This window comes from Convolutriloba macropyga, chromosome 10 (assembly GCF_964194025.1).
Source record: "Convolutriloba macropyga chromosome 10, txConMacr16.3, whole genome shotgun sequence".
Taxonomy (NCBI): Eukaryota; Metazoa; Xenacoelomorpha; order Acoela; family Convolutidae; genus Convolutriloba; species Convolutriloba macropyga.
The window spans coordinates 46,476,309-46,489,821 of record NC_134477.1 but is presented as its reverse complement, the minus strand read 5'-3'; the positions used below and the strand labels follow the sequence as shown (position 1 = coordinate 46,489,821).

The window sequence follows — 13,513 nt, the reverse complement described above, 5'->3', positions numbered from 1 at the left end:
AGTTTTGCACAGGCAAAGAATTCTCCAGATGTGTTGTTTTCGTCAGATTTGCTGACGAAATATTGCCACAATAAAATTCGCTTGCACGTACTTTTTGTTGAGTTGAAGTTAGGATATTGGAGTGTTTTCTGCTTATATTTTAGAAATAGGGACCTTCTTGACCAAACTATTCATCGGCCTTGCTTCATCAATTTTTAAAAAAATCTAGATTTGGCTGTCTTGCCCGCGCCTGTTACGTTTGTTTTTATGAAAAAGGGTCAATTAAAAGAAGGTCCCTCTCTTAAAAGCGTATTTGGTTGATTCGGGGGAAGCAAGTCAACTCCAATGTATATTATAAATCCTGACTGTGGTCGAAAATTAAAGCATCAGATGCGAAGGATAGAGAAATTAAATGTATAGCGACACTTAATCAAGATCAGAAAAAATATCGAAACCTTTAGGTAAGCAGGCTTTCTTCCTCTACAATGGCTCCTATTAAACCTTCTACTGCATGAATTCTGCGCCACGGAGGCAGAATTTTGGGCTACGGAAAAGGCTCCTCCACTTCCATTACCTGGTTGGAGGGGAGCTGACTGCAAAAGCAAGGAGTCAACCTCTGTGGGTGGTTTGCGTGTTGATCAGAAAACGGTTGGGGCTTCCCACTGCTTGTTTGGGAGTGTTTAGCCAGGGCTCCCTTCAATACCTGAGTGTGAGCTGCCGACTTCAAGATAAATGAAGGGCGTTGAACCTTTTAAAACGCTAAAAAAAGTGTGGTTTTAAAACACTAAACGTGTTGATTAAACCTATAACGATGATGAAAAGTGCCGATTTGAAAATCATGTTCAATTTCTATTCGTAGCAGTCTGTTCGTCTTGATCATTTTGCACGTTTTGTTTCATGTGTAAACAATCTCGGATGTGGCATCACAGAGGTGTAGCTTATTGCAATCTTTATTAGAAATAAATGCATAAAAAATGCCTTAGCAGTGAAACTAGGCTTTCTTTGATACCAATAAAGCACAGAGTAAAAAATTTGCGAAAAACTAAATCAAAAAGGTGAGCCTCTGCTTCCGTGATCATCGACGACCGAGGGGAATTACGAGAATTTTTAATCAGCATTTTGTCCTCAGGGAAAACAGGCTTAGGAAAACTGCACAATACAACACTGGCGCAATATAGGTGCTTTCCTCTCCACTTGTTAGTTATTTTTGTGACTGGGCCGTCTTTACACTGTCTGGAGGGGAACAGCTTGGAGTGCAGCATCCGGCTAAGTGCTACTCATCATCCCTTATGTCCGACCTACATCCATCGTTGCCGGATGGTGTACACGGTCCTTTTTATACAACACTGGTTGAGTGATTTGTTTTCTCTGACTATTTTTAGTTTGGTGCCGTTTACAGATTTATATATTTTGTTCTCACGAAGCACGTTTGCCATTTTTGTATTTTCTTCATTAGAATTAGTGTTACCAGATAGCAAGAACTAAAAGTCCGCCATTCAATCGCAGGCCTCAGAAATTAATCTGAGAGAATTAAAAATTGGCCATTTGTGTATAAAAAGCAGACAACGTAAATCGTACAATCAAAACTTTTTGAACGATCAGTGTCAAAAGTATAATCATTTTGAATTAAAACTGGACTAAAAACTTTTTAAATGTAAACTGTTTAAAGGCAGAAAATTTCCTCTCTTATTTGTATACAAAAAAACATCAAATTACATATTTTAGCGCTTGCTTTCTCCTAAAAAATCTCAATGAAAATTTTCATTTCTTGAAAAAATGATTGCACTTCAATGCAACCCAAAAATTTGAATTTCTCAAAAATCGTTTCAGAACCTCAATTTGAAAGGAAGTCGGTGCAATTGGGGGTTGTAGGTCAACTCTATGTGTATTTTCAAGCCCTGACAATTAAAAATTAACAAGTAATAACTTCACTAAAATGGTAGAATTTCATTGACAAAACCCAATATATGTAAGAATTTGAAAATGTTTCGAATTTTAACTTTCTTCAGGGTGATAAAGAAATTATACGGAGCTAAAGCCCCTCTCTGATAGGATCGCTTCACAGGACATATCAACTAGCTATCAGTTTTTGAGTGATTTGCATCCCATGGGGGCATAGTTTGGAATTTTTCATGAATGGCAAAATTGATAACGGTTATTTTACAGTTAAATGTGCCTTCGTATCTCCGCTCTCAACTTTTGCTGCATTTTTGGGCGATTTGTCTCATTATACCTGACAACAAGGGGACTTTTCCTAATTTACAATAGAAGATTAGCTGTTAGAAGATTAACTACTACTTTCCGCTCAAATTTAGACCTTCAATTTCTTGATGGTAGCTGTTTGCTTTATTGGCATCCCTCGGTCTTGACTTTACTACTGGTTTGACAAATTTTATATCCAGGAACGTCCTTCAAATTTTTTTTTTTCACGGGACATTTGAATTATTATCCAGTCTGGCATCACCAACAAATAAGGTTATACGTTACCCAAATGGTTTTTCCCCTTCGAGCGGCCTAAAACGCCTCTCAATTCGAACATCATCACAGATCTAATTGGGTAGTTTGCAAAATTATCCCTAATTGCACTTTAATAGTTGAAGTACAGGTCAACTGCAATGTGGAAACCACATGGACATTTACTGGTATATCATTTTGTCTCCAACCTAAGTAAGTTGATGAACCTTTCCGAAACTCTGATTTGAATAAATCAAAACCTAATTTTTGGAGAGTTAGAGTGCTTAAACAATTTGAAAACAACCACTTTGCTGGAAAAACTAGTTGGAAATTTTTCATGGTTATTGGAAATGGAATTGACTAGTTGTTTAGTTGCTGAATTAAAAACTTCCGACTTATTCTCCTTGAACTCAAGAATATTGATGAATTTCGAGGTTTTCTTGTTCGGAACGCTCAAAAAATCCAATAAAATTAATTAATCGTGACATTTATGAATATGATCATCTTCTATAGAGATATTGAGGTCACCAAACTCATGGTAAGAAAGAGCAAAGACGTTCTTGTTCATTTGGATTAACATTCGTTATCCATAGTATCAGATGGTTGCATACAAGTTTCTCAACTCTTTAAATTTTTGTTTCCTATTGTTCTCAAAATAATGATTAGCTTGGTTTGAACAGACTTGGTTTGATCAGAGAAATAATAGAAGAAATTGAATAGAAATGAAGGAATAGAAAAAAATCAATCTTCCTCGAAAGTTATTTCGAAAAAAGTTTTTTGTAATTGCTTGGAATTCCTTTTTTCCTAGTGCTTGGAATACCATGCGAGTTTGAAATAACCTTTGAAAAACTTTTACGTAGTAAATGAACGAATATTATTAACCAAACATACTCGAGTATTTTAATTTGAATTTAAATGCCTAGAAAACGTTCCAATTTACGTAGAAAGTTCGATTAACCTAATTTCAATTAAATATAACCACAACATGTATCAATTGAGCTGGTTATCGGCTTAATATTTTAGGTTTTCTAAATAATTGTTGACTGAATACGAACTGATTTTGACGTCAATAACATCAGACAAAAAACCGGTGAAAGAGAATCAAAAAAACCTTGCAGTCTAAGTTCCACTTGTTGCTTTGTACGTTTTACAGCTAATGCGTTGCTGGATATCTTTTACAGATGGCAAATTGAATCCTCAAATGAACTACAGTTTCTATTTATTGAGTTAATATTAGTGCCAGGACTTACCGAGCAACCTTCGATTTAACAAAAAAAACGCTAAATTGACAGATATTGATTTTAGCCTAATCGTTGTGATAAACTTGATAAATAGCTGGCGAATAACAATCTAAAAGCGATCAACCAGAGCTGTATATTGCTGTAGAAGTACCACTTTTAGCAGAAAACCACCAGTAATTACTTAACCCTCAGCAGGAGCTCTACACGCAGTTCTTTGCTATTCTATTATTAGAGACAACATCTACTCAACTTCACAATTGTAGTTCGAGTATTTGAACGGTTATTACTTGCATCACCAACAAATAAGGTTATACGTTACCCAAATGGTTTTTCCCCTTCGAGCGGCCTAAAACGCCTCTCAATTCGAACATCATCACAGATCTAATTGGGTAGTTTGCAAAATTATCCCTAATTGCACTTTAATAGTTGAAGTACAGGTCAACTGCAATGTGGAAACCACATGGACATTTACTGGTATATCATTTTGTCTCCAACCTAAGTAAGTTGATGAACCTTTCCGAAACTCTGATTTGAATAAATCAAAACCTAATTTTTGGAGAGTTAGAGTGCTTAAACAATTTGAAAACAACCACTTTGCTGGAAAAACTAGTTGGAAATTTTTCATGGTTATTGGAAATGGAATTGACTAGTTGTTTAGTTGCTGAATTAAAAACTTCCGACTTATTCTCCTTGAACTCAAGAATATTGATGAATTTCGAGGTTTTCTTGTTCGGAACGCTCAAAAAATCCAATAAAATTAATTAATCGTGACATTTATGAATATGATCATCTTCTATAGAGATATTGAGGTCACCAAACTCATGGTAAGAAAGAGCAAAGACGTTCTTGTTCATTTGGATTAACATTCGTTATCCATAGTATCAGATGGTTGCATACAAGTTTCTCAACTCTTTAAATTTTTGTTTCCTATTGTTCTCAAAATAATGATTAGCTTGGTTTGAACAGACTTGGTTTGATCAGAGAAATAATAGAAGAAATTGAATAGAAATGAAGGAATAGAAAAAAATCAATCTTCCTCGAAAGTTATTTCGAAAAAAGTTTTTTGTAATTGCTTGGAATTCCTTTTTTCCTAGTGCTTGGAATACCATGCGAGTTTGAAATAACCTTTGAAAAACTTTTACGTAGTAAATGAACGAATATTATTAACCAAACATACTCGAGTATTTTAATTTGAATTTAAATGCCTAGAAAACGTTCCAATTTACGTAGAAAGTTCGATTAACCTAATTTCAATTAAATATAACCACAACATGTATCAATTGAGCTGGTTATCGGCTTAATATTTTAGGTTTTCTAAATAATTGTTGACTGAATACGAACTGATTTTGACGTCAATAACATCAGACAAAAAACCGGTGAAAGAGAATCAAAAAAACCTTGCAGTCTAAGTTCCACTTGTTGCTTTGTACGTCTTACAGCTAATGCGTTGCTGGATATCTTTTACAGATGGCAAATTGAATCCTCAAATGAACTACAGTTCCTATTTATTGAGTTAATATTAGTGCCAGGACTTACCGAGCAACCTTCGATTTAACAAAAAAACGCTAAATTGACAGATTTTGATTTTAGCCTAATCGTTGTGATAAACTTGATCAATAGCTGGCGAATAACAATCTAAAAGCGATCAACCAGAGCTGTATATTGCTGTAGAAGTACCACTTTTAGCAGAAAACCACCAGTAATTACTTAACCCTCAGCAGGAGCTCTACACGCAGTTCTTTGCTATTCTATTATTAGAGACAACATCTACTCAACTTCACAATTGTAGTTCGAGTATTTGAACGGTTATTACTTAAACGTGAACAAGATGACAAAAATATTGGCCGTCACGTTTCCGTTTGGTCGCGCTCTGCTCGCTCGACTTCCCATTTGTCCTTCGTCTCCTTCCGCGTTGAGCGCATAGCGTTCAGCGTTCCACTTCTGTTTTGTAGCGCACTGTGGGCTCGACGATCTTTATTGCTCTTGCGGCGCTTTGTTTACAGACGGTCTACAGTGTGCCTTGTTTGGGGTCTTTTGCGTTGGGTTTGTTTTGTTTTTTTTGTAGTGTGCATATAATAGATAACCTTGATGAATAATAAAAAAAATAACATCGTGATGATAAATAATAGCATCGTGATGTCCAATATTCTTGATCAAAAACTTGTACGCTTTCAGGTCAAAGCGAGAGGCTGAATTACATGATATATATGAAGATATCTTTCATTGTATAAGTAGTCAAAGTAGGTGAGTGAAATTTGAACGCCTAGTAAAAAAGTGCAACGAATCTTTTATGACCATTGTAGACAAAATGAGAACTTGATTGCCCTTGTTGGAAAAGCGGATGATCCAAGTACATTTGTTCTTTCATTATGGTCTCATTTGGAAGCAACGACAACTAAAAACGACAAAATCTTCACTTCAACACAAAACTACGTCACTTCTGATGATGATAAAGCGAGTGAGTTTCAAGAATTGAGGGCTTCCATTCGTTTTAGAGTTTCCTTGCTGATAGCCTCGTCACAAAAATCTAGTCAGCGTAAACATGAATACGTAATTGCTAAAATGAAGCGCGATGAAATCGAAAAACAGAATGAGGCAGCCATTTTGTTCGTTAAAATCAAATGAAATGACATGAGCGGGAGAAAAACAACAGGACAGGTTTGGCAGAGGCAACTCTGCAAGCGTTTGTATTGCTGGACGCCGTTTCTATAGAAAGCTGCTCCGAAACCACTTCAAGTGCTAAGAGCCCAATGAGAATTGAAAAAGCAGTCCAGGACAGGATCAACGCCTCACTTGCTTTAAATTTTAACAATGAGGAGAAAACTGGTGAACTAGAGGTTACGAAAGACGCTCCAGAATGCTCTAGACACAACAACGGCAAAACAGTGGAAGATCAAAACACTGAAATTTCTAGGAACTCTATTCCAAAAAATTGTCGGTGCAAATACTTTTTAAGCAAAAAGACCTTGCAGCAACTCGACCCTTATTATACACCACTTTAAATTTTTTTGGCTGCTGCTAACACAGGCGTTGTACCAGGCGCAACTACGGGCGCAAATGAAACAAACAGGCCAACAAGGCATGGCGCTTCCGAGCAGAACTAACCAAGGAACCGCAGATAGTCAGCTGCCTTCTGTACACGTCCCAGGGGCTTCTTCACCGCCCATTCTACAGTCCGTTTTACCACAGCCGTTCGGACAGCAAATAAATCAAAATAATTTGTCCGATGTGTTTTTTTCCACACGTAAAACTTCAAATTTCGCAATCCAGGGGACCTGAAACATCAAATCTGCCTGAGAACAATTCAACACAGCTTATATGCACCCAACAACAAATTAGTTTTTTCCCGAGCCTCAGACGCCTTCTACCTAATGTTCCTTTGCAAACAAGCACCCCACCAAGTCCAAACACCCAAAGGCACAAATTCGAACCTACTAATCCTTATACCCTTTTCACCCCGAACCCAGTATTCGCACCTAACTTCACTGCTCCCATTTCAAACGCCCCTTGGATGCGTCAGGTTTCTGTCCATAACACTTTTCAGAATAATAATTACCGAGTACACAAAGCCGTACGTTCCGTTGCTGCTCCTGTCCTAAATATGCACAACAGCCCTCTCGGCCAATACTGTGTGCCAAATATGAATCATTGGCGTTTTCTACAGCACATACCATCAATAGTGCACCAAGACATTACTACCGTGAATAGTGTGCCTCCAAATGCACAGGCACATATTGCTCAGGCACATATCGCACAGGCACATGTCGCACTTTGTCAAACCTCTCCGGTCTTTCAGCCAACATATCCTTATGTTAGCCCCACTCCGTTGAGTTGGAGTGGTCCGCAGGTGTCTGCACCTGTCCCTCCAATACCCGAAAAGGCGCCATTGATTAGGGATTTAGCTGATGCAATAGCCAGTAAGAAAAACGACCCTTTTGCAAAATGGAAACGTGATGGTATGAGTGGTATGGTCAATTCAAAAACGCGATTAACTCGCAGTTGCTCAGCGATGACGTTAAATTGACGTAATTTAAAACACTCGTTACTGGTAAAGCCAAGATTGTAATCGCCGAGTTTGCTTACTGTGGTTTAATGTTCAAGGATTCACTAAAGAGTTTAGAACGTAAATTTGGCGAGCCACAGGCAGTCGTAAGTGAACACTGGGATAATTAAATTAATTTTCCGACTCTTAAGATGCACAATATTGATAACATCTTTAACTATCCTGCCGCAATATCAAGCCTCGTTGGAGTTTTCATTTCACTATCTTATGATACTGACTTGAAATGCGCTTCCCTACTTAACCAAGCGGTAGAGAAGTTACCAACAAACGTGAAAGAGTCATGTTCGCTCTTTAAAGTTAAAAAGCACTGGGTTAAACCTACTCTCCTTGACTTTAACGATTGGCTTATAGAAAAGTCTGAGCTCCACGATCTTATGAAACAAAGCGCAAACAAGGCAGGACATGAAAATAACAGCACTTTAGTAACCAAGACAAAAACAGCAGCAACACTGTTTGCATCGAATTCACAACAAAGAAAAAGAAAGAAGCAAACGCCATCTTCTTCCACAAAAAACTTACTTTTGCTGCATTGTATGCACAGGTAACCCCCGGCTATGGGAGTGTCGAGTTTTCAAGGGAAAACTCCAACTCAGAGAGCTAAAGAGTGGTGGATGATAATCCTTGCTTTTCGTGCTTACGGGACAAGCACACATTCCGCCAAAGCCCTCAACCAAGAAAGTGCCTAGCAGAAGGATGTAATAGTTTGCATAACACACCATTGCATGGAGCAGATAGGGGTTTCCCAGCAAAACAGTCAACAAATCCCAACACTATCCAGTCTTCTGGCAACACAGGTCAAAGTAAAGCAACTACTAGTCAACAGCCGTCTAATAAGACCACGACGACGTCATCAGTTAATGACGTTAAGGGGCTCCTTCAGGTGACTGAATTGCAGTTGGGCAATTCCTCCGGTTTAGATACCAAAGCTTTAGCTATGGGCGATTCTGCCTGCATTAACTCATGGGTGGCAGGTAGTCTCGCAGATAGACTGAGTTTCCACGGTAAAGCACTAAAGTTAACGGTCAAGAGTATTAATACCGAAGAGTTAGTTGATACTAGGGTCGTTGAAGTTACTGTGAAACCGGGAGAACATCAGAAATTCGAACCGTTTACCATCAGCCCTTTCGTTAAAGAGAACCTGAACGTCAGCTCAGATATAATTAATGTACAGTACTTGCAAGAGACTTAACCACACTTAGCATTCCTTGATCCCGTGACATACTCCTACAAAGACATTGAAATGATAAACGGACAAGATGTCTATTATGGTATCCGCCCGTTAAAATACTTCTCTGGCCATGTGAAGCGTTCACCCGTTGCCGTACGCTTACCCATAGGTTGGGTCTTAAGCGGTCCGTCACAATCAAGTTCGTGTTTGGCCTCAACATGCTTTAAAATGAAAATCTAACATGACAATGAGTTAGCAGGTCAAATGAAGTCATGGTACGACATTGAATCGTTCGGGGCGAACAAGCAGGTTGACTCAAGATCTGCAGCAGACGCAAGGGTTCACGAAATTCTTGAGAGTACCACCATACACAATGGCCTGAGATACGATGTCGGAATGCTGCGGGCTGCAGACAACACCAAGCTCCCAAATAATTACTTCTTCTGCCTTGTGCAACTAAAATTTCTGTTAAAACGATTGGCCAAGAATGAAGACCTTAAAATATGTATACTAATATCGTTAAAGAAGATCTAAATATGGGGTAGGTAATTGAGGTTCCAGACTCTCACATGGTTGAGAACTGGTCTGATAAAGAGTGGTACCTACCCCAACATTCGGGTTTAAGCCCGAATAAACCGGGCAAGGTGCGTAGGGTGCTCAATGGAGCAGCAAAAAATCCTTGCTCACTGGCCCTAATCTGCTCTAAGCCCTTATTTATGTACTGCTTCGCTTCCGACAACAGCCATATGGCGTTTCTGTTGACATCGAGGGAATGATTCTACAGTTTGGTGTATTACCATCAGATCAACCATCACTTCGCTTTCTGTGGCGGCAGGAGCCCACAATTAACGTTGCAGTGCATCAATATACGCGCCATATTTCCGGGGCTAAAGACTCCCCCACCGCCGCCAACTATGCCTTACAACGAACTGCGAGAGGCAATGCCAAGTTTTAGACCGAAGCTGCAAAAACCGTACTTGAAAACTTCTACATGGACGATTACCTTGACTCAGTGGAGTCTCCTGAGAAAACCATCAATAGATCAAAGTAATTGGTACATCTTCTCCATCTCGGTGGGTTCAAGTTTACAAAATTCGTAAGCAATGTGCAAAATCTGGCCGACCGAATTGATGGTTGTCCTAAATCTACAGAGCCAAAGCTTATTGTTTGACGTCAGGAGGATTCATCACAAAAGCTAGGGCTAAAGTGGGATCACACTAATGGCACTTTAACTGTGAGTAGGGGTACACAAAGTCACTCACGCAGCGCTTGGTCCTAAGTCTTGTCTCGAAAGTCTTTGACCCTATTGGTCTTGTCGCACCGTTTACTGTTGGTGCCCGACTGCTCTTAAAAGACATCTGGCGTGTCACAGGACAACCTTGGGATGTTGAGCTCCAGCAAGACAAGATTCAAAGAATTTTGGTTTAGAGTGCAGACTTACCAAAGCTAGAAAATAGCAAATTTCTGCGAAGTTGTATTACTGGACCCTCTGATAATGTAGAATTGAATATGTTCGGTGACAGTTCCCAGGATATTTTTAGTGCCGTCGCATTCCTTCGAGCCCGATTAGCAACTCCTAAGGGCGAGGTAAAAACAGAGCTTGCGTTTGTATTGGGGACAGCGCGCATGGCGCCAATGAAATTAATGACTATGTCCCAAAACTGGAATTGCAAGCAGATTTACTTGCCGCTCGGCTGGAGAACGAAACTGTTAGGGCACTTACTGTAACTGTTAACCAAGTATTCATGTGGACAGAGAGCACGACCAATCTCCAATGTATTAACTCTAATGAACAGCAACCAACCTTTGTTTAAAAAACGTTTTTGCAAAATTTTGGAGTTTAACAGCGTTGACCAATGGAACCACATCGCAACTAAGGATAATACCGCTAACGCTGACACGCCTGGAATGTCCGCTGAATTTTGGCAACTAAGCAGCTGGTTTAAAGGTCCACATTTCTTATCTGTTTCAAGTTTCCCTTTCGTACCGAACAAAGCTGTCATTAATAAAATCAAGCTCGGTGTGAACCAAGCAATCACTTTCCCATTTGATAAGTTTAGTCTATTATCCATTTGATAAGTCTAATCCCATTTGATAAGTTTAGTTCTTATCAAAAACACATGCGTATTGCCGTCGTGTACGTGCTCCGAATTTTGCCAAAGCATGCCGGCTACCGTAACCCCGATGGTAGCAATATTTACCCTACTGAGCTTTAAGAAGCCGAGCGAGAAGCGTAAAGCATTATCATCAAGGCGTTGATTACCTAAGATCAATTGTGCAGGAACACTACACAGTACTGAAAGTAAGATCATCTTTGCGTTCCATCAAAGCACACCGCCTGAGATGCCGAGAACTCCAGGTTCTAATTATGCAACCAATCATGACTTAACTAAGGAGAGACTTGTTTACCAGTCTCCTACCTTCACGATCGAAGGCGTTCGCTAGTTTGGGCCGTTCTATGTTACTGTGCGCCGTAATACTGAGAAAAGATGGGGCTTCCTCTTCACCTGTCTCACTACTTGCGCTGCCCATGTCGAGATAGTTACATCCATGGACACCAGTTCTTGTGTTATGACAATTGAGCGGTTTGTGTCACGTAGGGGTACACCTGCACATTATTTTGTCGGAAAATGGCAGTAACTTTATTGGAGCGGAGAAAGAAATCCGAGAAAGTATTGAAAAGTGGAACGTTGTCATTTTTGCAGCTCAGCTCGCTCACAAAGGGATAAAGTGGAGGTTCAATCCACCCAACGCACCACATCAGGGTGGTATCTGGGAGAGGTTGGTACGCAGCTTCAAGAGCGTGTTGTATACTATTCTTGGCACGCGTTGCCTCACGGATTAGGTGCTGCATACTACCTTTTGTCTCGTGGAGCAGGCTCTTAATTCGCGTCCTTTAACAACCGTAAGCAGTGATCCATGCAATTTGAACGCTATGACGCCTAACCACTTTCCTTTAGAACACTCCACCGGTATTCCGTCTGTTCTTGGCAATAATGAGTTTGACCATCGTAAACGTTACACACGTGCGCAGTCGCACGCTAATGCGATCTTCTTCCGTTGGATCAGAGAGTACGTACCGACGCTGAACCGACGCTCTAAGTAGCAGACGCCTACCGAGCAATACTTTAAGAACGATGACTTGGTTGTGACAGTTGAGGAAACCAACCCTAGGAGTTACTACCCTACCGCTCGGGTTGTGGAACTCCGTTACGGCTCCAAAAGCGTCGCGCGCTCCGCCGTTTTACATACGTCGACCGGTTCACTCGTCCGGTCGCTTCAAAACTTGTACCAGTTTTCCCAACATCTGTTCCCAACAACGGAGGATGTTACGTAGTAAATGAACGAATATTATTAACCAATCAGAATCGAGTATTTTAATTTGAATTTAAATGCGTATAAAACGTTCCAATACATGTAGAAAATTCCAAAAAGTTCAATTAACTTAATTTCAAGTAAATATAACCACGACATATATCAAATAAGCTTGTTTTCGGCTTAATATTTTTAGGTTTTCTAGAAAATTGTTGACTGAATACGAACTGATTTTGACGTCAATAACATCAGACAAAAAACCGGCAAAAGAGCATCAAAAAAACTTGCCATATAAGTTCCACTTGTTGCTTTGTACGTTTTACAGCTAATGCGTAGCTGGATTTCTTTTATAGATAGCGAATTGAGTCCTCGAACAAACTACAGTTTCTATTTACTGAGTTATAAAAAAACAATGTTCCGTTGTCTTGATAAATGGTACCCAGAAGAAAAAAGTTACAATACACCTTGCCTGCCGGCGTAAGACCTGCAAAAAAACTTTAAAGAATTGGGAAAACATAATAGTACTATGATGACAGAAAATATCTTAAAATCCTACTCTACTACTATTATTAGTAGTAGTACTGATCCAAAATTTGATTTGTTGTATACGCATCAAACAATTTGAATCTTTTGTATAACTACAAACATTGAAAATTATAATGGCACAAGAAAAAAAGCCAATAAAACCATTTCACTGATCAAATATAGATTTTCAAATTAAATTCGACATCGCTGATGGATTACCGGAATAAGCTGCAAAAAAGAATTGCTGGCTATATATTACAGATAGAAACATATACAGATATAAAATGGAACTTCTATAGACGGCGCTCAAAGTTCTGTAATTAAAAATTCACCGACTTAGCAAGAAATTTTGATAAAAATTGTTCTACAGAAACTTGTTCATAGGGATATTTGTACCACATGTGAGTTCTCTTGTCATAAAACTAATTCAAAAAAAATTTAAGTGCTGATTTCATTTGTTTGATAAAAGTATGTGGCGTATGATCAAAATCTAATCAAGTTAGTGAGAACTAATGAAAAATGAAGTGAGTGAAAGGAAGACCTTGTTTAGAAAAATAGACTTCTCCGCTTTGATATGTCGACAAATGTAAAACGAAAGCAAAAAAAGAAACACAGACGACATAAGAAGCTTATCAGGACCATTGTTGAATAACAATTCAAAAAACTGAACAATTTGAGATCAGCATTCTGATAAGACTATTCTCGAAACGATTATCAGCATCCTATAAAAAGACATGCACGAAGTATAGAGAATTCTTCAAAAAACTA

At 39.0% G+C, this 13,513-nt stretch overlaps 1 protein-coding gene across 1 annotated transcript in view; it reads left to right on the top strand.

Annotated features, from left to right (window-relative positions):
- Positions 1 to 13,513, top strand: part of LOC142348172 (ras-related protein Rab-14-like) — a 419,162-nt gene that overhangs the window by 360,133 nt on the left and 45,516 nt on the right. The gene's annotated exons all lie outside the window — the stretch shown is intronic.